The 25,059-nt window shown below is 33.6% G+C and overlaps 1 long non-coding RNA gene across 1 annotated transcript in view; it reads right to left on the reverse strand.

Annotated features, from left to right (window-relative positions):
- The window catches only part of LOC129145772 (uncharacterized), a 119,292-nt gene extending 100,454 nt beyond the window's left edge, over positions 1-18,838 (reverse strand). Inside the window, exon 1 of the long non-coding RNA XR_008551801.1 lies at positions 18,654-18,838. This is a non-coding gene — a long non-coding RNA (uncharacterized LOC129145772). The remainder of the gene's footprint in view (positions 1-18,653) is intronic.
- Positions 18,839-25,059: the final 6,221 nt, after the last annotated feature.

The raw sequence follows: 25,059 nt of genomic DNA on the forward strand, positions 1-25,059 counted from the left end.
TAGGGTTTATTTGATAATAATTGAAAACCTTGGTATTGAGTAAATTTATTTTCTACCATGAGATTTTTTAGCGCAACGAAAGCAATACATCTTCTAATCCATCATTCAAAGGCTATGTTCATTCATCAACTTGGAATGTACTTTTCTTTTTAATGTTGCTTTTACTTGGTAAGACAAAGAATAGAAAAATCTTTAAAATTGCACATGTATTTTTCTACTTTCTGGTTATTTAACCAAATAAAAATGCAATGTTTTATATCTTTCATTTTTGAGATGGAAAAAGATTAAATACTTTAATCTTGTTTTCTTCCTACTATGAACCAAATGTTTGCATCCCCTCAAAATCCATGTTAAAATTCTAACCCCCTATATGATGTTATTAAGAGTTGGAGTCTTAAAAAAAAAAAAGTTGGAGTCTTTGGGAGGTGAGTAGGCCACAGGGTAGAGCTACAGTGAAGAGTATTAGTACCTTATAAAAAAGACCCAGGAAATCCCCTTACTATGAAAGGGAAGTGAAAAAATGGCAATATATGTTTCTTTCCCTGGCTTATTTCACTTAGCATTATCATTTCAAATTCCATCCATGTTCCTGCAAATGGCATGAGTTTATCTTTTTTGATTGCTGAGTAGTATTCCACCATGCATATATACTACATCTTCTTGATCCATAGTTTATAGTAAATAATGCTGCAATAAACCTGGGGTTGCAAGTTTCCTATAGAATTAGTGTTTTTGATTTATAGTTGCTTGTTGATTTTGATTTTGATTTTATTACACTACGGGGGGAGAGGAGGGAGTAGGATCAAAACAAGGGAGGTGGGAATTGGATGGGGACTATAACCAAGATGAAAATGCATACATTGTGCAAAAATGCAAAATGATGTAAAATATATATAAAATAAAATTTAAATAAAGAAAGGTGATAAATTATGAAGAATTAAAAAAAATAGTGTTTTTGAATTTTTTGGATAGCTAGGAGTAGAATTACTGGGTTGATTGGCAGATCCATGTTTAATGTTTTGAGACACCTCTATATTGCTTTCTGTAAAAGCTGGACCAGTTTGCACTCCCATCAGCAGTACTGGATGATATAACTAAATTAATGGACAGGGCCTCCCCGGGTGGTTGAGCGCTGGGCTGTGAAGCTACCCGCAGCCTCTGCAGTGCCGGTTCGATCCCTGGCTGCCGGCAAGGGTCCCACATGGCACGCAGACCTCTCCTGCGGCACACGCTGCTCCCCTCAGCAGTGTATTTCATCAGTCTGCCTGTTCTGTTCCCTGCTCTGGCTCTGGTGAATTCTCTCACCCCCCTGCGCTTCTGACTGTACCCAGTGCTTGTATAAATAAATAAATAAATCTTTAAAAATTAATTAATTAATTAATGGACAGATAAAGACAAGCTGAAAAACTAACCCTTGGTAGCTGACCAAAGAACTGAGGCACCAAGGATAGAGTGTATTGGGGAGGGAAAGGACAGAGAGAGAGGGAAGCATAATGGTCTGTGATGGTGGAGAATGAACAATTTGGTGGTGGATGCACTATGGTGGTAATACTTGATAGGGATACTCCAATGTTACCTCAGTTAAAAATTAATTATCTAAAATAAAATAAAATAAATTTACATAAAAATTTGTAATCTATGAACCAGGAGGTGGGTCCTCATCAGGCATGGAATATTCCACGGCCTTGAATTTAAACCTCTTATTCTCTTGAAATGTGAGAAATGAATTTCTGTTGTTTACTGTTAGAGTAGCTTGGATGGACCAAGATCCTTCCTTATATATCTGTGTAGTAATTAATGGTCAAAACAAAAGATAAATAGAATATTTCAACCCTGAAAAGTATGTTATTAAAAGAATGCCAAGTATTGACTAATTTTCAGCAAATCTTCACAGGAAACCAGAAAGTGGGGCTTTTTTGATTAAGCCTACTTTGGTGTCAAAGATTTGAGCAGGACTTTCTCTTTGACCTCTTCTGTTCTCAAAATGAATTATAAGCAAAACGAGATTTGTGCTCATATTCAAATCACTAATTCTCCAGAAATACTTAGGAAAGGAGAAAAACTTTTTTTTCTTTTTTGCACTAAAGAAGTAGTGCTTTTGGGTGTCAAAAAAGAAACAAACCAATTCATTTATGAAAACTTTGGGGGGACCAAACAGAATTGCTATTCTGGTCGAGGATACCAGTGAATTGTAACTGCAACTGCTTATTTACTGCCCACTGTATCTAGTATCTCATGCCCTTGTCTTTAATTTTGTAATTATTTTTCAAGTCAAATTTTATTATCATCATATTAGAGATAAACAAAATAAGGTTTGGGGAGGTTAAATGATATGCCCAAAGATAAACAATTAGAAATTTCTGAAGCACAATTACAATACAGAGCTCCAGCTCAAAAAATGGAAAGACTTTGCCTACCCTCATGGTTGGGATCCTAGATCAACTCATCTGGCAGAGGTCATGTTCTCGAAAAAGGCTATAAAATGTAAAACAGAGCAAATGTGATAAAACAAAAAACAGAAGAAAAAAGTAATATTAACAGATTCTCTAAAACCTGAACTTTTTATATATGCATATACACGTCTTCATAAAATCACTGCCAGGAGTTTAGAAATAATGATTAATTTAATTTGATGTTTACCGTTCACTTTTTCAAAAAACATCAAAACCCTGCTATATATATGTAATATATGACAATATAATATGGCATTATATAATATACAATATAACAGCATAATATAGTATAGTGTCACATAATATATAATTCAATTTTATTTTTTTATTTTTTTTTTTTTTATAGAGGCATGCTTTATTTATTTGTTTGCTGGTTTCTTTGTTTGTTTTGTTTATACATGCACTGGGTACAGTCAGAAGCGCGGGAGGGCGAGAGAATTCACCAGAGCCAGAGCGGGGAGCAGAGCAGGCAGAAGGACCGAAGTACACTGCTGAGGGGAGCAGCGGGCGGCAGGAGAGGTCTGCGCGCCATGTGGGACCCTCCTCCGGTGGCCGGGGAGCAGCCGGGGATCGAACCGGCGCCGCAGAGGCCGCGCGCAGCTTCGCAACCCAGCGCTCAACCGCTGCGCCACCGGGGAGGCCCCTATAATTCAATTTTAACAGTGTCACTGATATGATGTGGATTTTTGATGATAAAAATCAGTAATTATGCTTGCTTCTTTGACTAACTTATTCTTTTCCACACTGTGAACAGATTGATTAAAAGCATTAAAAATCACTAAGCTTTATTTTAAGCTTACTTCTCAAAACATTCTTTGCATTTCTGATTCTGTGGTGTATTTTTCTGTCATACAAAATACAATTCTAGTATCCTTATAAGAATCTTTAAAGAAAGTTTAATATCAAAAAAGTCAATTGCATCCCACTCTTTTATCCAATTATAAATATTAATAGTCCAGTTTAAAGGTACAGATACTTACCATGAGTAACCCTCATATATATGTACGGAAGGAAAATATGGATTGTTTTGATAACAGGTAAATTATGAAAACTTCTCTGCTATTTGAATAATTGATCCTTAATAACAGCAAACCTCCAGATGAGTCTAATTTTATTTGTTAACCTGAGTTATATGGCCACAATTATATAAGTCAGCCTCATATTGACTGGAAAGTTATTTAAATTAATTTTCCCTGTATATATACACATTAATATTTAGTTTGCAAGTGACATGACTTGATTGTGCAATAAAAAGGGAGGAAAGACTTAAAATAATCTGACATCCTATGGTATTTAAGTAGAGAAATACAAGTGGGCTCAGGAACAGCCAGAAGCAGGTGCACAAATCATAACAGAACTCTTTGCCTTCAGTCAATAACTTCTATTCCTTCCTATTTTTTCTTTACTCTCTCACTCCCTCCTAGCCCCTTCTCTCTATTTCATTGAAGAAATGTTAGTTACCTTTCTTCTTCTATTCCATATAGCAAGACTCAAACTGGCCTGCAACACCCAAGCTGTTTTACTTTGGTTATACCTTGCCTATTTGGGCCCCAAATCCTGTTTTTCTCTTGGAAGAGCTGAGTTTAAGCCAATTAATGAGGTATCCTCTTCTGAACCGATCAGCTGTATCTTGGTGTGCCCATGGTTATCTTCACAGAGGGATAACACTGTGCTTAGGTGGATTGGGGTTGCAATTTCCCAAAATGGGGAGTAGACTTCAGGGAAGAAAATCTCCTCAATTTCACTATTCTATAAACTTAAATAACTTCTATGGTGTCCAGAAGAGGTACTTATCATACTAAACTTTCTGTTCCTCCACACCTTATTTTGTACAGGCCAGCATTAATTGACTCCTCACAAATCAGCATTAAGTTTACTGCTTGTTTTTAGAGTTTGATCTCATGAGGGATTCTAACTGTACTTGGCATGAGTTATTGAGTACACTTAGGGAAATTGCCAAAATGTGCAAAGTGTATTTGGCAGAAGAAATAAGCAGATGGTCCCATCAAATAGATCACGTTCATGGACATTTATTAGGTTTAAAAAGAAGAGAGTGATAGCTATATAGGGAGTGTTTTAAAGGGTTAAATTGTTCAGTGACAATAGCGCAGGCATAACATTTCAAGAAACTGATCATGAATTAGAGCACATAGCCAGATACCAGATATTGAAATAGTGGCATGAAAAGTTGTGTTCTTGTTAGAAATTCTATGTCAGAGCTTCTTGGGGTTAGGAAGCGGTTGACACCTCCTTCTGGCAAAAAGAACCAGACATGAACAGTGTAATGACCACACAATTGAGCAGAATTTCAAAAGGACTAAGGTAAGCAAGCAATATATAAATTTCCATTAAGCTCCATAGAAGTTTTTAGAGCATAAAGAGAACTTGGAGATCATTCCATCTAAATTCTTCATTTTGATGGTGAGGAAACGGGTCAAAAGAGGGAAGCATTTTGTTGCCGTTTTCTAGAGTGTCTTGCTTTCCATTATTAAACAGGAACTTGGAGTTAATAATCAAATAGGGAAATAACCTGCTGGGAAACAGTATCTTCAAATAAACTTACCCTGAACTACTTTCACTTGTAACCACTTTGCTTCTGGCATGCCTTTCTATTTTAGTAAAGAATGTAATGAGAGTTATTCAGGCATAAGTAGAAGACTACAATTGTCAATCTTGGGACAGAATTCAGTCATCAATTCAATTTATGGTTAAATGAAGTTGGTAAAACTCATGTGTACACAGTCACTTAATAAATAAACACAGTGATCTGAGGGTTAAAGGACTGAAGTAACATAAGTCTCCTAATATTAACTTATTTACTAGATGAGGAAAATATAGTTGTGAACAACTGTGCTCTCCCCTCTCATAGTATAGTCTTCCTGAGAAGAACCTGCCCAGTTAGGAATTGCATTTCCCACTTGCCCTTGTTTTGAGCCCAGAATGAGAGCAGAGGTGAGGTGTGTGATGCCTCCAGATCAAGGTAGTTTAAGAAATGGTGTTTTCTCCAAACTCTTTTCTCTGATTTGGCTATACCAGAAAACCCTGTGTCCCTGAAGGATGAGGGCAATAAAAATAGAAAGGAAGTGAAGAGGATAAATACAAAGGAATATTTCCATAGTGCAAGAATGTACACAATACACTGTCCTTTGAGTAAAAAATAAAACTCAATAGGGTTGATCGACCAAAAGCTTGGGAATTATTGGTTACAACAACTAAAATTACTGCAGTTAATACAATCAACAATCTCTTGGGCCTCCCTAGTGGTGCAGGGGTTAAGTTTCAGTGCTATCAAGCTATCACCAACCACTGCTGCATGAGTCCGATCCCCGGCCAGGGTGCTAACCCACATGGCGCAGATCTCTCCTGCCTGGCCTACTGCTTCCCTTGGCAGTGTATTTCAATAGATTCTCCTGTTCTGCCCCCACTCTGTCAACCCTGCACCTCTGGCCTACACCCCAGTTCTTATATGCATAACTAAATAAAATATATCTTTAAAAAGATATGCAGCTGCCTTGTTGGATAAGTCTGAAAATGCATGATAGTAGGTCATGTTCCTAAAGTGATATATTTAAATGAAGTAGATCTATTAGAAATGCATAACATGCAGGAATTACAGGCTTGAGTCAGCTTTAGGTTTCACCAGAATGTCTTTCAAAGTTCAGAGCTGATCTGCTTCTTCATATAACAAAATACAGTTTTGTGCTAAAATAATGACTTAAAATTGGATATCATGACTTGAGTCAAAGAATAATATTAGAGCGAGATTCTAAAGAACAACTGGGAATTACATAAGCTTGGTTTCTAACATGTTTCTCTAAGTCATCACCTTCAAGGCCAAAAGAGCTTAATTTGTTTGTACCAACTAGAAAATCTCAAAGAAGATGACCAAATCACTAAAATACCACAATGAGTAGAACACAGTCTGGAGGGGTAGGTGTTAATAGAGTAAAAGGCACACAGAATATCATATCAGAACAGTACTGTAAACAACTCTCTACCCAATTCCATCATTTTACATAGGAGAAACCCAACTATACTTTTTTTTTTAACTTTTCTTAGTTAATAAGTGGCTTAAAAGTTCTGAGACCCCTTACTTTTATGTGAAAAATCTAGAAAATAGGAGATTTTTCAACTAAGAAACACGGTATCCAAATTGAATTCATCACAAATCCATGCATTCTTTCAGTTATCTTTTCTCTCTTTTTATCCTAAACTGATATCTTCTACTGATTTATGTATATAAGAGTCTTAAGTACACCCAACACAGATCTTTTCTAAGGATATAAGCTTTATATAGGTGAGTTTATTTCTTACAGTCTTCTGAACTGTTATAGGAAAATATAACTTTGTTCACCACCAGATATTCCTGTGAATAATGTAAAAACATGAATATCATACCCATTTTACAACCAAGAAAAATATTAACAGCATCACAAGAATAATGGGAGAAATTCTGCCACTTCTCTCTAATACACACACTATGAGAAATGGGTGACATACACAAAAGAATTCCCTAGGGGTGGAATTGGTATTGACACCTCGAATTCTTGATTCTATGCCCGTACTTAGTTTCTAAAGTTAGAGGGGACAGTAGATACTTGTGTCTTAGTCGTTCACACAGAAAAGCTTTAAATAGGAGTGTGTTTGAGAACTGATGTCACATTTTACACTGAAGGCTCATAATTATAGAGAGAAAAATACTTAGTTTTTGAAAGTAAAAGATACCAAATTCCTAACAACATTATCCTAAGGAGAATTGTGACTTGTGCCTTCTTCATCTTGATTGCATTTCCAATCTTTTTTTTTTTAAAGTAAACAAAGATGTACTGCAGTGCTAATGCACTAAAATATGGAGAATATTTATTTTTCAATGAAAAAATCTGCATTGAATTTCATGCCAGATATTTTGATGATGTAGGCAATGCATGGCATTCCTTGGTGGATGACCGCATGCATGACAACAATAAATTACTTCAGTGGCAAAACACTGGAACAGAATTAAGATTTATAATCTCAGTTTTTCATCTCTAACATGACAGGAGTATCTTTCTCTGCCAAGAGAAATTGTTAATAGAGGAGAGAAGATGATATAAGAGAAAAGAAACTCTCAGAAATGGGAATTACAAAAGTTATGATCAGGTCTTCTTTTTCCTCCATATATATATAAAAAATGAAGATAATATTTAGGTAAAATACATAATTAATTCACTTTGCCTCCTGTGGACTCCAAATTACAATAGGCATATATATATTATATATATTTTTTAACATATATTTCAGGGTAGGTAAAATTGTACCAAACACTCATATAATCTGTGTGTGTTTGTATGTATGATTATATGTGGTGTTTCCTAAAACAGATTAAAAAATGGTGAGCTAATAACCCTCATTTATGGTCCCATTATGAAAATCACCCTTCAGGCTTACACATAAAGAAATAATGCTCTTAACTTTGAGTAGCAAGATTATACACCAATGAGAAAGAATTTTAAAACCAAATTAAATAATGATACAAATCAAAACAATTATAAGTCATCCAAAGAATGTGATTATAATAGTAAATTTTACAAGATTTATAAGCAAGGATATTAATCACATTGATATTTAAATAGTAATAATAAGAAAATTTAGAAAATATTAAATATAATAGAAGGAAATTTTGATATTTTTTAATATTTTGAAATCATCATATGCATATAGTATAAAAAAAGTAAAGCAATGAAAAAAATACCCCAAGGGGAAGTGTTTTCACAGTAAAAATTATTTTCACTCTTTCCTCCCAATTATCCTCTAGAGGCAACATTTGTCATTTCAAAGTAATTTTATTTACATATCAGAGTACATGTATGCATATCCATCCTTTGACCTTTATACAAATGATGACAAACCATTCATGTTGACTATATTACAGATTGCTCTTCTTCCTAACAATATCCCTTGAAAATCATTCAATATAAATGCATATAACTATTACTCATTGTTCTTTTACAGTTTACAGATAACATGCATAAGAAAATCATAAACTAGTTAATACAATTTCAAAAGTGAATACTCCCATCAAATAAGCACATAAATCAATAAAAAGAACATAACAGCAACCAAGGAGCCCTCTTTGTGGCATATTATAATCACTACCCACAAAATGGGTTATCACCACTATGATTTCAAATACTGTAGTTGAGTTTTGTCTATGTTTGAGCTTTATTAAGATCATAGAGTGTATCCATAAGTAATTGCAACAAAGATGTTGCTTAAAGAATCAGCCCAAAATTCAGTGGCTTAGAACAGTAATTATTCTCATTATGAATTTGGGACTGTATTTGGATTTAGACAATTTTGTTCATTAATCTAACACATTAGACTATATTATACCTCAGTCAACAAACTTTTCCTATAAAGGATCATATAGCAAATAATTTAGACTGGGGGAGTCATATGGTCCATTCTCAGTTTTTCTGTTGTAGCCTTATAGCAACCAGAGATAATATTAAATACATATATAAAATAGTGTGGTTGAATACTAATAAAACTTCATCAAAACAGGCAATGGGGGCCAGAGTTGACCTGTGATCCATTGTTTGCCAATCTGTGGATATATTAAGGTTTCATATAACCCCCAAATCTCAATAACTTAACCAGGCATATCTCTTTCTCAAATGCATATGACCAATATAAGTTAGGTAGACCAGAGTTTGCTCATGGGCAGACTCCACATCAATAATTTCTCTATCTCCACGACTATCAGAAGCAAGAATGTCTATCAGCACACTGACTCAAAGTTGTGTGATGCCTGAAACTGTCATTCACATGTCACTGACCTAAGCAAGTCAGATAATTTGCCTTGCTTCTGAAAGGTAAGGAAGTCTAATTGTATTCTGTGTCTAGATGGAGAAAAGATCCAGAATATTTGTGACCAATTTTGTGACAACTACAACTGTGGTTGCATCTAGGCGGTATAGTGAACTAAGATCCTAGGAAACCCTTACACAAAAAATATCTGTATACATTTGCAAGTATTTTAAATGCTTATAATTTATCATGCCAGTGCCATTCAACCCACAGTATCTCCACATAACTGTGCCTGAATCATTTTGGCATGTGTTGCCAGTTTTCCACCCAAGGACCTTGCTATAGTGTCTTTAATTGGCAAACTGAAACCTTCCACCAAAGTCACAAAAGTCTCCTCAACTACAAAAAACCAAAACCCTAAAATGTGGGGGCATAAATGCTCCCAGGGATAATCTATATGATAATTTTGTGTGTTATACATGGTTTCTCATAAAGTTTCCAGAAGTATTGAACCACAGCTGCCCATGGTAATAGGTAAAGTACACTTCATTAATTTAATCCCTTACTTATCTCTTTTTTTTTCCACTCTATATTACACTTCCTGGAAATACTTCTCAATTCCCTGTTCCCCAATTATTTGGAAGGGTTTGAGAAGGATAGGTATTGGTTTGTGTTTCAAAGTTTGCTCAGAGTCTACTAGTGAAATCATAAGGTCCTGGGCTTTTGTCTTTTGGATCACTTTTGATTACTGTTTCAATTTTCTTGCTCATAATTGGTCCATTCAGGTTTTCTAATTCTTCCTGATTCATTCACAGAAGGTAGTATACTTCTATGGAAGTATGGATAGTGTTCATTTCTTCTAGGTTATTCAATTTATCGAAATAGATGTTCACAGTATGAAGATGTTATGATCCTCTGTATTTCTGAGATGTCTGGTGTTACAGTTCTTTCATTTCTGATTTTGTTTCCTCCCTTTTTTTCTTTGTGAGCCTAGCTAGAGGTTTGTCTATTTTGCTTATTTTTGTCAAAGAGCCATTTTGGCAGTTCATTGATCTTTTGGATTGTCTTTCAAATTTCAATTTCATCTATTTTTGCTCAAGTTTTTATAATTGCCTCCCTTCTACTATCATTTGATTTTGTTTATCTTTTTTCTTTTTCTTATAGTAAAATGTTAAATTGTGCTCTTTCTTATTTCTTGATATAGGCTTTTATTGCTATATATTTCACTTATTTCTGAGTCCCATAGTTTCTGGTAGTTGGTATCTTCATTTTTGTTCATCTCCATATATATATTTAAAATTCTTCTTTGATTTCCTCATCAACCCAATAGTCATTCATTAGTGTTTTGTTCAATCTCCACATATTAGACTTGCTTAGACTGCTTTCTTTTTCTGATTCTAGTTTGATTATTGTCATCAGAGAAGATACTTGATGGAATTTCAGTCATTGTGAATTCATTGACACTTTGTTTGTGACCTAACATGTGGCCCCTCCTGGAGGATGTTCCCTGTGCACTTGCAAATAATGTGTAGGCTGTGTGTTTGTGTGTTGTGTGTGTGTGTGTGTGTGTGTGTGTGTGTGGTGCAGTGCCCTAAAAATATCTATTAGGCACATGTAGAATAATTCCTTGTTTAAGACCATTGTTTCCTTGTTTATTTATTCTGGTTCATCTGTTCACTGATTATAGTGGTGTGTTGAAGTCCCCTACAACTATTGTGTTGCTGTTAATTTCTGCTTTCAGATTTGTTAATAGTTGCTTTTGTATATTGATGTTTCTTCATTTGGTTCTTATATATTGATGTATTATGTCTTCCTGTATTGTTCCTTTAATCATTATGTAATGTCCATCTTGCTACCTTTTTAGTTGGAAGTCTGTTTTATCTGATACAGTTTTGGCTGCTGTTGGATTCTTTGGGGTTCCATTTGCTTAAATTATTTTCTAATCATTTACTTTGAGTCAATGTTTATCTTTAGAGCTCGGTTGTTGTCCTGAGCCAGCAGAAACAAAGTGGCTATTTGGATCAGAAAACAAAACCCAGCTTTCTGTTTTTTGTACTATTTTATAAAATGCATACATGTTTGGAAGATTATGATATCCAAATGAATAGAATCTTTTTATTATGAAGCAATTCTCCCTGGCCTCAATTTTTTTTATCTTAAATTCAACTTATGTAAATATGGCAATCTAATACTCACTGTGATTTCTGTGTTTTATGTATATTTTCCCATCTTTTTTACTTTCTTCACATAGCACTCATAATATCTCAGAGCTGTAACTTTTGAAATAATCTTGAAAAGCTATACTTTTAACCAGTAGCTTTAGTTCTTTCACAGTTACTCTAATTGTCATTATTTTGATTTTTTTTATGTTATAGCTCTTTTTAATTTACCTTTCCTGCACATTTTTTGGGGAGAATAGTATATTCATTCCAAGTATGGGTTTTATAAAAAAAAATACCTAGCTTTGAATTTGTTACTTAACATTATGAAATTATGTATCTAATATTTCAATTATCTCCTTTTATGAAAATCTCACAAAATGTACATTAATATTTTTCACATAATTTACATTTGCGTATTTTCTTAGAACTTCCTTTTTGTGTTTTAAAGTCAATACTCCATTTTATTCTGACTTATATTAAAATATATCAGTTATCCGAATTGCCCCTATTTTGTAAGTATTCCACCTATTCTCCCTGCCTGTTTTCTACAACTTTACTGAAAAGTTTACATATAAAACATACACTAATGTTCATAGTGTTCCACATAAGGTCAATATTTGTACACAAATATATAATTATATTTATATATAATTATATATATATATATCTTCATGTACAACCACCCACAATATTCATTTTTCCCCAGAAAGCTTAACATATCTGTATTCAGGTTCTCCATCCCAGAACTATGTAACCATTACTCTGACTTACAGTTAGTTTGATCTGTTATATAAATTAATATTAATAGAATTAGACTTTATTAACTATCTTAAATCTAACTCCTTTCATTACATATAATACCTAAAAAATCATCTATGATATTCAGTGTATTTTGAGTTTACATGTTTTTACTGCTAAGAGGTGTTTCATTGTACAAACCACCAACATTTGTCCATCCATCTGCACAACATATTCTTATTTCTAGTTTCCAGTTATTGTTAAAAAATCCGTTGTTAACATCAAGTGCAATTTGAGGAGAAATATATTTTTCTTTTCTCTTGATTAATTTCCTGCAATTTGAATTATAGATCAATTAGGCAGGCATAACTTTAAGTTATAAGACACTTTACATTTTACAATTCATTTCTTTAAATGGCCATGTCAGGCTTGTTATTACAATTTTGATACCACCATTTTCAAAACAGTTTGTATAAAAATAGACACCATTGGGCCTCCCCTGGTGGTGCAGAGGTTGAGTGCTGGGCTGCAAGGCTGCACGCAGCCTCTGCAGCGCCAGTTCATTCCCTGGCTGCAGGCAAGGGTCCCACAAAAAAAAAAAAAAAAAAGACACCATTAATTTAACAGAATGCACCATTTTTTCCTAGACTTGGAATTCTCTCTGCAGGAAGATACATTATTATAAATCTTATTTAATAAGTAGTTTTCAATTTTTCTATTTTTTCTAGTGTCAGCTAAATACAATTCTTCAAAAAATTACTACACTTTTATCTGTGTTACTGACATGAGTGTTGCACCTTAATCCCTTATTTTAGAAGGTCTAGAGGTTATACAGTGGTATCTCCTTTATTGTTTCAATCTTGAAAATTTTTCCTACTTCTTCATATTTTAAAAATAAAATAGCAACACTTTTTTTTATGGCCCAGAATATTGTAACTACTCCTGGTGCACTTGAAAACAAAGTTTGTTCTTTAGATACTGGTATCATGTTTTTGAGGTCAGATTTGTAATAGCCTTATTGATTTCTTATCTATTTGAACAATCTGTTTCTGAGAGAGGTGTCAAAATCTCCAACTCTAACCCTGAATTTATTCCTCTTTTCCTTTTAGTTCTTCAATTTTGCTTCATATTTTCTGAAGTTCTGTTACTTTATATATGTAGGATTGTGTTTTCCTGTTGAATTTACTCATTAGCAGATCTGAACTCTTCTAATACCTTTCTTGAAACCTGCCTAGTTTACTTGTGAATTTAGCCTTTCACATGCTTTCATATCTTTCATGGTTTTTATATGGTTAATGTTTATATGTATACCTTTGTCATCCTTTTACTGTAAATCTGTTTTTGTCTTATATTTTAAAGTGAATCTCTTATAAATTGCATTTAGTTGGTTCTTTTGTAAAGTCTGTTAATATCTGCTTTTTTGAAGACTTTGATTCATTTATATATAGACACTGTAGTTATTTCCATATTGGGTTTAATTCTGCCAATTTTCTATTTGTTTTCTGTCTCTTCCATCTTGTCCCAACATCTTCTGGAATATGAATACACACACACTTACATATATAGACAGATACATGTATGCATATACATATACACATGTTACACACACACACACACATACATATTGCTTATTTCAGTGTTTCAAGATATGCAAGAAAGTTGGCTTTTGTGAATGGTTAGCTGTAAGAAGTCTGAATTTAAAGCCTGGATTAATTTTCTTTAAAGCCTTGATTTGGCAAGCCTTACTTTTAAGATTTGTTAAAGAAAGTTACATTAACATTTTGGGATGGTTTTACTCCTGAGTGATAATTTTGCTGGTATATCAGCTGAATGCCCAGGATGTTAACAAGGTCCTTCCATTATATTTGAACAGAACATCAGCATTTCCTAGAACTGTTTAATTTCTTGGTTCCACTGTCTGCTGGACTTTAAGCTTCAGCAAGGAAAACACATACTTAGGGATCTCTTCATTACCTCCTCCTTTTTGGCAATCTGTCTTGCAAATTTTATATTCTTAAACTTATTTCTGTCCTCCCCATGTTGGTCTGCTTTAGCCTCACTTCTCTTTAATGCATGTGAGAATCTCTCCCTAGGTAGAGGAGTGGGGTGATTATAGGGTTTGTTTTTTTGAGGGGGAAGCAGATTTAATTTCTTAATCTTTATTACTCAGGGATAATAATATTATAAAACATGTAATATTTTGTCTTATTTCATTCTCTGCTTTTTAGCATTGAACATTTTCATTTTGTTATGTTATACAAATTTTAATGTTTCATCAAAATGCCATAGTGATGCTAAATGCCATTTTTAATACTTTATCAATTTTTGCTTTTTATTCTTATTATATTTTCTATACCATAAATGATAACACTGAGAAATTTGATGTAAAGCTATTTTCTTTTGATTTTTCATTACTTAGAAAGATGGGAGGGTTATAGGGTTTTTCTCATGTGTTCCCTTTCTCTCAGGGGTGATAGTCCTGAGCTATCTGAACACAATTCTTACATAGATCTTACCCAGTTTTGTAATTTTCCATGACAGGAAGTTAAGTCCAAAAATTAATTCTTGGCATCACCAATGGAAGGTAAAACCTTAACAGTGGCTTCTCTTTTTGTCTTCTTAGGTATCTTTGTAGGTTTCTTTTTACTCATTTCCCTTAGATAAGTAACTAGGAATTTTTTACGTATGTTCTCTCCAAACATTGTCCTTCATTGATTTCTCTATTCTTACCTTCTGGAACTCTTAAGATCTATATGTTTAAGTTCCCTATCATCATACAATATTTCAGCTGACCTAGGTTACTAGTGAGGTAATGGATAACAAATCTTTCATTCCTGATGGATCTGGGGCTTTCACTGCCTTGCTCTTGCCTTGCTATGGCATTGCAATTGCTTGTTTACTGGATTGTGAGCATGAAAAGAAATATTTATGTGACTTGTATCCCATAAATCAACTATGTAATTCTAGTTGTATACTATTTTAAATTAAAAAAGTGAAATAAAGAGTATGTAATATTCTTAACAAAATACCTAGAAATGTGTGACAAATTGTATATAATTATATGCACGTTTTGCGGTAACCCAAAACAATAAAAAAAAGTCTAGAAGTAACCCAAATGCCTTTCAATGGAAGAATGGAAAAGTTAATTATGTTATACTAACAATGGAGTATTCTCTGTAAATAAATAGTCATTATCAGTAGCTACAACATCTACATGCTTATTACAAATCCAAGTGTAACAATTTTCAGAAGATCAACTACATCATTATATCATGTATTAAAAGCTCAAAATAAGCAAAATTAAAATACAATTTGGAAAGGGTAGGTATTTTCACATTGAAAATAATTTAGAAAGCCAGATACATTACAAAAAATGAAATTTTTAAATGCACCATGGAGCTGTATTAGCCATAGGGAATATAAGCTATATTACCCACAACTCTGTGTACACTTGATTCCAAAGAAAGGATTGTGAAAATCTCCTTCAAATCATGACTTCTAGGTCTAGGTGTACATATTTAAATACTCAAACTTACTTTTAATAAATGTAAAATGAATTTAACAATGAAAACATGGTTCAAAATATAACCCAAGAGTAGGAGGTCATTTATCTGACAGAAGTGAGGTATTTTCTGGTTATTCAGGTTTAAGGGTTAATTATGATAGCTAAGTGTTATAATAAATGTGAACATTTCTCAGAATATTTTTTCAATTGTAACTGGGAATATATTAATTTGATATACTTTATATACATGAACTAACATTTCCCACTCTGACATTGAGTTTTTTCAGAGCATGAAGATTTAAAGAGTGTATATAGCATTAAAACTACTCAAAGAATATCTTTAAAAATGATATCCAATAAACCTGCTCATCACATTTTTTAAAGAACATGGTACCATGATTTGAAACCCGTAAAAATGTAGGTCCCTACACAAAATTCCCTTATAGTCAGATATTTATTTTTAGAGTACATTTCCAGGGTGACTATGAGATATTCAATGAGATAGTATCTGATCCCCTAACACAAAGTAGAAATTTCTGAAGTAACAAGTTAAGTGTCTAGTGGAATCACTTGACTCATGAAATTGCTAAATCCCGGTCCTTCTCTAAAGCTCAGTGTCAGGATTTTTTTATTTGATTAAAGATAATATTCTACTAATTGGACTCAGTCAGCATTGACAAATATAAAAATATTCATTCTTAATTTAAATACAGATGTTCAGAATATAAGCCAACACGTCCTGCTCTGTAAATTCTGTACAAGTAACATTTATATGTTACCTAACATGGTCTAAGTGTGTTATGTTATTAACAATGATATCAAAGTAATTACCATTAGCAGATCAGTCATAAAAAATTGCTACTTTAAAAATGCTAAATTTAAAAATCCAGTATCATTGCTTTTTGTATTAGTTCTTTTTTTTTCAAGATTTATTTATTTTTTTATACAAGACCCAGGGTACAGGCCAGATGCACGGGAGGGTGAGAGAATTCACCAGAGACAGAGTGGGGAACAGAACAGGCAGACTGACGAAATACACTGCTGAAGGGAGCAGCGGGTGAGACAGGAGAGGTCTGCTGCACCATGTGGGATTTTTGCCAACTGGCCAGGATCAAACCCGGACTGTAGAGGCTGCGGACAGCTTCACAGTGCGATGCTCAACTGCCTGTGCCACCAGGGAGGCCCACTTTTTGTATTAGTCCTAAGAGCTTTTTTTTCCTACATATATCCCATCCCTTTTCTTCTACATATTTCTTTTCTTCTACTATTTTCAGTTTTACATAGCTTTCTAGAACTCTTCTTTAATAGAAAATCATTGAGGGAATACACTTGAAATTATAGAAGTGTCAAGAAAACACAATGTTTCTTCAATTACAGCTTTTGAAAAACCTATGCATAATACTTCCCAAGACAAGGTATAGGTTGGTTTTATTGCATTTTATGCTGTGACAAAGTATCATAATTAGCACGTTGGTATAATTTACCACTGTTTCATTAAAGCTGATTGCCTGGGAAGTTAACATGGCTTCATGAGTACTTGACCTGCCTTATTTTTGTTGCTCTGTCTATTCATGGGAAATGAGCAAAGTCATTCATCACTGACTGAAAAATAATTCTGATAAAGGTTATAATACAAGGAAAATGTATAGTTTTGCTCTTTGCCTCCTTAGTCATTTTCATTTTTAATTGGTCTAGTTTTATGATGAGTACTCAAGTGACAGAAGAGATACTCGAAGACAACAAATTTCTTAACAATTTGGCAAGATAAATTGTTTATTTAATTTATATTGTTAACCACTTCTTTTCTAAAACCCTGCCTTCAAAAGTGAAATTCACTAAAATCTATTAACTGAAGCACATTTTTGGCTTTCAGGGATTCTACAAATTATGCGGAAATGGTGAAATCCATTTAAATGGCTTGAGGTAGGGATAACAGGAAAGTTTTAAAAATTACAAAGACTAACAAGCAAAAGTAGATTAACAGCTGCCATGCTATTAAGTGTAACTTTCTTTCATGTTTTCAGCCACTGGCAAAGAACCATGTACATTTTATCTTTTACTCCTTAACCACCCTATGCACTACTTTACGACATGACAAATCAATCAGTATGGTACTCTTACATTAACACAGTAGGATGGTCTAAGAAAAATCCATCCTTTAATAGGACCAAAGTGAAATACACACACACACACGTGAAGCAATGCATTACATCAAGTAGCAAACCTGTAGATATTCTATACATTCAGACAAGTAATAGCTTCAAAACCAAAGTAGTCTATAACAACCTCATCTAAAAAGGACACTTAGAAAACAACAACAAAAAAAATCTTGTTGTAAATTCTGAGTAAGTTATTTACATTCTGACAGGACAGCTTTTATTATCTTTCATAATTTTTTGGCTAAAAACTGACAACACACTGCACATTAAGTAACATTTTTTTGTTGTCAATATTAGTTTTCTAAAGGAGACATCATAAGTGAAACTGCAGCTTAGAACAAATTTATTTGTGTCTTCTAGTTATTTTTCCAGTTCATAAATATGAAAATAAACTTTTTGGATATGGTCATGGAGACTTTTTGCTTTATTTTATCCTTCTTAGAAATTACCAGTGCATACAGAACCTTCTTCCTAGGCCCTTCTGTCTCTTGAATTATCTCAATACTACATGCTAAAAAAAAAGTATCAAATGAGAATTGAAAATCTTGATAGTCTTGATATTTCTATCTTGGTATTTCTAGAAATTTCAATGTTTATTAGTGAAAGAGAAAATTGGAATGTGTCTTGGAGAAAACTGGACTGTAAGTAATGCAAAGCATGGCAGTGAACAGATAATAATAGCAAAAAGAGAATTAATAAGAAGTATTATTATTATACAATTTTAGAAAAAGAAAAAGAACAAAAAATATCCAAACAGTAATCATACCCCATTATCATGAGTTCTGGTGTATCAATTAAAATGGAAGGGAATTACATGCAAATGCTTCAAATAAAAAATGTAGAATACCTTTCCACTGATGATTTTTGTTGTCAGGACAAGTGAGACCCAAACAGCAGACAGAAAGGTCCCAGCATGCTTGTTGCCTTTTTTTGTTTGCACAGTAGCTGTCAATTCCAGCCTTGCAGGTAGTGGAACCCAGCGGGAAGAAGGGGCGGGACCCAACGATGCAGCCTGAACTGAGAGCAAATTTAAATTACTGAGCCTTTTTTTTTCCTTTTTTATTTTTCTACTCTGCGACAAACTGAAAAGATTCCAGCACGCTAATTTAACCACCCTGCTTCTTCTTCTTTGCCTTTTTTTTTTTTTTTGTCTCCCTGCTTCCAGGATAATTAAAAGAGAAACCTGTAAAGGCAACATTCCTGTGAGCGAGTTGGTGCTGCAACGTGCTGGTAAGAAAACGAATTTAATTTTTTTATCTTTTTTGGCTTTTCTTTTTTTTTTTTTTTTAAAGCTGAAGGCTTTGTCTGTCTAAAGCAGTCATAAGCGTGGCTTCCCTGCCGTGAGGGGTTAGCATGTAATGAAAAGGTGTAATTGCCTGATATGTGACCTTCGCGTCTTACTTATAATGAGTAATAACAGCATTCCTATGTACACCGATGATGCTTTTCTCTGCCAATCGACTAGTCGTCCAGTTGCAACAGGGCTAAGATTGTTGCACTATGGCAATGGCAATGAGTTGTTGATTGTTTAGTGTTGGCATTTCAGTGTCCTGTCACAGAGAATACTTGAGTTCTACCAGTCACTCACTCCCAGAGGTGCTATGGGTTTTAGTAGGTTCCTTACAGACCATAACTGTTTCGTTGTTTATTCACCAAACAGGAAGTACAGTGATGAAACTTTTTTAAGGAACACTGTAATTATCCCAGACATCCATAGTCCAGATAATGAGGCAGACTCAAATGGTGCTGAGTAGTTATTTTAATCCCTTTCATCTGTGACTAGTCAGGACTTCATTAGATAATCAACTGTGGAGAACCTAGATCACTTGGGGACCTTGAACTTAAGATGCAAGATTTATTCTTTAAAAGAACAAATTTAATTCACCTCAATTAATTCAACAAGTATTCCTGAATACTCTGACTGGGAGACTGGTACTTGAGAATGTTCTTGTCTGTTATTCTGATATGGGAAGAAACAGCAACCAGCTGTTCTCACTATCATTACAACTAATGAGGACCTTTAGGACACACTTAAAAATGCATACCTGTGGTCTATAAGAAAAAGTTCTCAAGGTTGAATTTCTTACAATCATTGTACTTCTATTCCTTTCATGATTCAAATTTTATTTAATCAATTTTGAACAATGGCCAATTTGGTTTAGAATGCATATTAATGTTACAAAAAAGAGAAAAAAAACAGAAATCTTATCTTTCTTGCAAACAGAACTTTTCATTTGACAATATATTCACATGGCAAACTTTATTCGCACTTTTCCAGATTCTAACCTCAGAAGCTGGAAAACACGTGGAAAGGCAAAGGATTGTTGATGAGTCTGCTTCAAAGGGGGTTAAGGAGCAAAGGAATAAAGACAGTTTTGCGTTTAAAAACACATCTAAAACACCAAGTGATTGTTCTTTTCTGCTCTTCATTCTTGCTTGCAAATTCTTCTTCTTTTTATTTTTTTTTGTCTTTGTGTTTTAATAAATAAGTAATAGTGTCAGAAAAGAGAATGTAATTACCAAATGTCCATTAAGAACTTTTTCTAAAGACAAACTCCTCTGGAAGTTTGAAGACTGTATGCCATTTACATCTCATAGAGAATATAGCATTCCATACGCTGGTAACATTTGGTCCCTAGTCTCTGTAGCTATTTTATCTAAGTGTCATTTCTACATTTAACAGCTCTGAACTATGCAGCCCCTTGGGTCCTCACCAGTGCTCCCAGTTCACTTAAAATGTCTAAAAAGACCTCGGAACATTAGGAAATGTCAATTGTTAAAATAATTTCTGCCTCTTTCACCAAGAGAAAATACTATGAATTTAATAATTCATTTTTTAAATCTGTTTTATCCACCAGTAACTGTCTATTAGGAACATTTCAGTTATAATTGGAATAAATTGTTGCCCAGTAACAAGCAACTAACTCTGTAGCTACTTCCCATAGCATCAGTGTCTAGAAATAGCTACAAAGAGCTAAGTGCAAGTCAAGTCTCAACACTTGTATCTTTTTAATTATGGAAAAAAGTATATATTCAATTCTTTAAAATTTTACCATGGTACTTAAGATTCTTAAATTTTTGGCACAAGATGCCTCTTCTTTGAATATTTCTAATTGACCAGAATTCCATATGTGAATAATAAAAGCCAATACACCTTAAATTTTTTTCTTTCTGATTCAAAATAAGAATGAGAGAGGATAAGCACAATCTCTCAGACTATGAGTGTTAACAAGATTCTGGGCAAGCAATACCATTATATGTGAAGAACTGCTATCATCTCTTGCAGATCATAATGTGAAATTATGGGTTTCACTGTAGAACTCTGTCATTTGAACTAGTAATCAGTCCGTAATTCTATAGATTGCCGCAGTTAAACTGATGCTTCCCCCATTAATAAGATATTGAATAATGCTGAAGTTACTTTAGTTAGATTTTTACCCTGCCCATTTTTTTTCAATAGAAAAGAACCAATAAAAATACAAATCTCAATATCTAAGCATACATATTATCAAATGTCTTTTCTTCTTCCCTCACTACAGTGCTATGACATTACAATTTCAAGAGCAAAAATTCTTTAACAATTGTTCTGCATTTGTCATTTAGGTCTCATGTCATATAGTTTTCATCTTTTAATTGAACAGGTGTTGAAATCAAAAATACCTATGAAGAAAGTAATCACGGTCATTTTATGTATAGACATAAAAATTTATATGTGATGCCAAAATGGAAATGTAAAGGTGATATGAGAGTATAAGTAATATTTTCTGAAAATATGGTATTGACATTTGCTCAGTTCATTATCAATATTTACTGAGTATCAACTGTGTCAGGATCTATGGGAAACTGAATCATGGAAAAGCTACATCTTGTTTAGCAAGGCAATTACAATGTAGTAGAAGTTTAACTGGTAGACTAGGAAATGTCATTTGATTAATTAGCCTTTGACTAGCTTAGCATTTGTTAGATTCCCTAGATAAAGAAAAATTATATCATTTCTGACCTCTTTGAATCAATACTTTTGAGTAATGAAATAATTCAAAAGTTATACTTTACAACCTATACATTAACTGTGTAAAATATAAATTCAAAGCTAAAATATTTTCTAATGTCTATTTCCATGAATTTTCTAATATAGTCTTCATATATTTCCTGAATAAATATATAAATACTTAGTTATACTAAATTTCATAATCCTTTTTTCCTTCCCACCTCCCTGATTTCACTTGCTGTTATTTTACAAAATAGAAGATGGGAAATACATGGCATATTTGAGAACACAGTTTAATTTTTTTTCTTTATTTCCATCCAAGTGTTATCTCTTAGAAACCTAAGTTGATGGAAAGAGACACGAAGAAGACTAGTTGTTCTTTAAACATTTCTGTTGTAAGAGTAGCAAGATCAAAGGACCTGTGATTTCTTTATTCATTTTTATGCATTCAATTTGTTCTTAAACCTCTGCTCTGTAAAAGGCATTGAGACACCCTGCTTAAACAAACAGTTGTGATGCCTGTCCCCAAGAAGCTTAAAAAGTAAGACATTTTTAAACAAATGAACACAATGAATATAATTACAAGTGGTGGTAAGTGCTATGAAGGAAAAAGTTCAAGTGTTCTAATAGTGATTATTAAGGAGAATAAGACTGATGGGCCCAGAGAAAACTGTTGTAACCAAAGGTATAGATATTAACTCTGTTAAGTTTACACACAGACACATACACACACAGAAAATTTCCTTATGTCTTTGAGTGGCAGAAGAGCTTTGTTCACCTGGATTCTAGATGTTTTTAGTATTTTCCTACCTGAAAAACCTATAGTGCTTCTACATTGCACCTTCTTAATACAGTAATCTGAGTGCTGTCTTATAAATATGGTCAGATCATGTCACATCAGTGCTCAAAGCACTACAATAATGAAAACCAAGAAACAAATTACCATGCATAAAGTGGTACTGCCCAGGGCCAGTAAAGATGTCCTTAATCCCCCTGATTCTCTGTATTTCTGTTGTTCCCCGTCTTCCAACCACAATCATGGACTTACTCATTGAGCACACCTGGTATTTCCCCACCTCAGGACCTTAATATTTGCTCTTCTCTAGGCCAGGACCATTCTACATATTCATATCAATTGCTCACCTCCTTCATTTCACCTTCTCTGACTATCTTATTAATAGCTACAACTCACCCAAACCTCCTCTTTTACTGCATTCTCTTCTAGGAACGTGTCACTTCCTAATACAGTCTATCATCTATTTATAATTTGTTTATTGTTGGACTCTCTCCATTAAAATAAATGTTTTATTATAGCAGATAATCATTTTGTCACCTACAGAATTTCTAGTATGTAGATTTATCTAGCACATAGCAGGTACTCAGTAAATATTTGCTTAGTGGATGGTGGGTGTTATTAAAAAAATACAAATATCATTCTAATTGGTAGATTTAGGGCTGTGTTCTTGTCTAACATCTAGGAAATAGGGCTGAGTACAGAGGTGTAAAAAAATGCAGGCTGTCTCAGAGATGTGAGGAATGGAATCAGAGGGGCTCAGAAAGTTTTAGAGACTGAGGTCAAAACTGAAATAGAAGATCCAAATAAGTATCAATTCCAAGAGTGCAGATGAAAAACAAGAAATAGAGATATTAGATACAGTAAGAGGCCATAAAATGCAAGAAATGGGTTGCTTATGACCAAATGGCAAATGATGGCGTAATGGAAAGATTTCAGATGTTCTATACATATGTGCAGAATCTAGTGGAATGTGGATTGAATTATGTATTGTAAGTTAGATCTTATAATTATGACCTTCCTCAGCTCTCTAGAAGACTTTTGTAAAGAACTCTAGTTGACCTGAGTATTAATGAGTGGATCTAATAGAGACTCATTGCAAAGTCTGAAGATATCGGCAAAGTTGTTTATAACAGCATGCAATGTGACATTTTCTGTGTACTTTTTAAAGCAGCACTGAATAGCTCAAATAGTATATCTGAGAATCTACAAGGTATAGGAATGTGTAAGTAGGTCATAGAGAAATGGACAAAACAAGTTCTGTTGTTCATCTTTTATTCAATCATATTTGTATATTAAATAGCCCTGTGTTCTGAAGATGAGGTATAGGGAAATAATGTTCTCTGAATATTCATCTTTTTAAAGGTTATTATCAAGAAAATAAGGGTGTGATGCCATGCTTTTCTAACTAGTAGATATTTTGAAGCTATATTGCTTTGTGAATATTTTATTATGGTTGGCCTATTACCTAGCTGGTCTGTTTAATTGAAAGTTTGGGGGGTAGATTCCAAAAATTCTGCCCTTATTTTGAAAGTTACCTTGTAGGGATCTTTAATCAACTAAGTTGATATATAACTTATGTATAGTAGATTTACTTATAAAATAGATTTTAGTGGTATGATGCTGAGTTTTCACCAGTGCATATATCTGTGAAACCAACATAGCAATCTTTCTTCCATCCGCATAAATCCCCTAACAGTCAATACTGTTCTCCACATCTACTCTTTAGGCAACCACTAATTTGCTTTCTGTCACTGCAGATTTATTTATATTTTATGAAATTTTATGTATATGAAATAATTTAGTATATATAATTTTATATCTGGTTTCTTTTACTCAGCCCTAATTCCTTTGAGATTCATACATAACTGGTATGATTTTTTTTATTGCGGAATGGCATTTCATTGTATGAATATACCACATTTTGCATATCCATTCACCTGTTGATAGATATTTGGGTAGTTTTCACTTGGGAGCTATTAATAGTGAAGTTGCATAAACATCATATAAAAGTCTTTACGTGGCCATAGTTATTCATTTTCGTCAGATATATAGCAATGATGGCTCTTTGTTTAAATGTATGCTTAACTTTATAAGGAAAAGATGGAAAAGGTTTTTCTTCTGCATTCTCTAAACATTTTATAATTTTAATTTTCACATCTAGATTCATTTTAATTTTTATTTGGTATGAGGTAAAAAAATCAAGGTTCAATTTTTTGTGTGTGCAGATATCCAGTTGTTCCAGCACCATTACTGAAATACTCTTTTCTTTTTAAAGATTTATTTATTTATGCATACAAGAGCTGGGGTATAGGACAGAGGTGTGGGGGGTGAGAGCATTCACCAGAGACAGAGTGGGGAACAGTACAGGCAGATTGACCAAATTACACTGCTGAAGGGTGCAGTGGGCGAGGCAGGAGAGGTCTGCTGCACCATGTGGATTGCTCCTGTCTGACAGGGGATCAAACTCCT

The sequence above is a fragment of the Talpa occidentalis genome, unplaced genomic scaffold (assembly GCF_014898055.3).
Source record: "Talpa occidentalis isolate TD23 unplaced genomic scaffold, MPIMG_talOcc4v2.1 talOcc4.14, whole genome shotgun sequence".
In the NCBI taxonomy this organism is placed as follows: domain Eukaryota; kingdom Metazoa; phylum Chordata; class Mammalia; order Eulipotyphla; family Talpidae; genus Talpa; species Talpa occidentalis.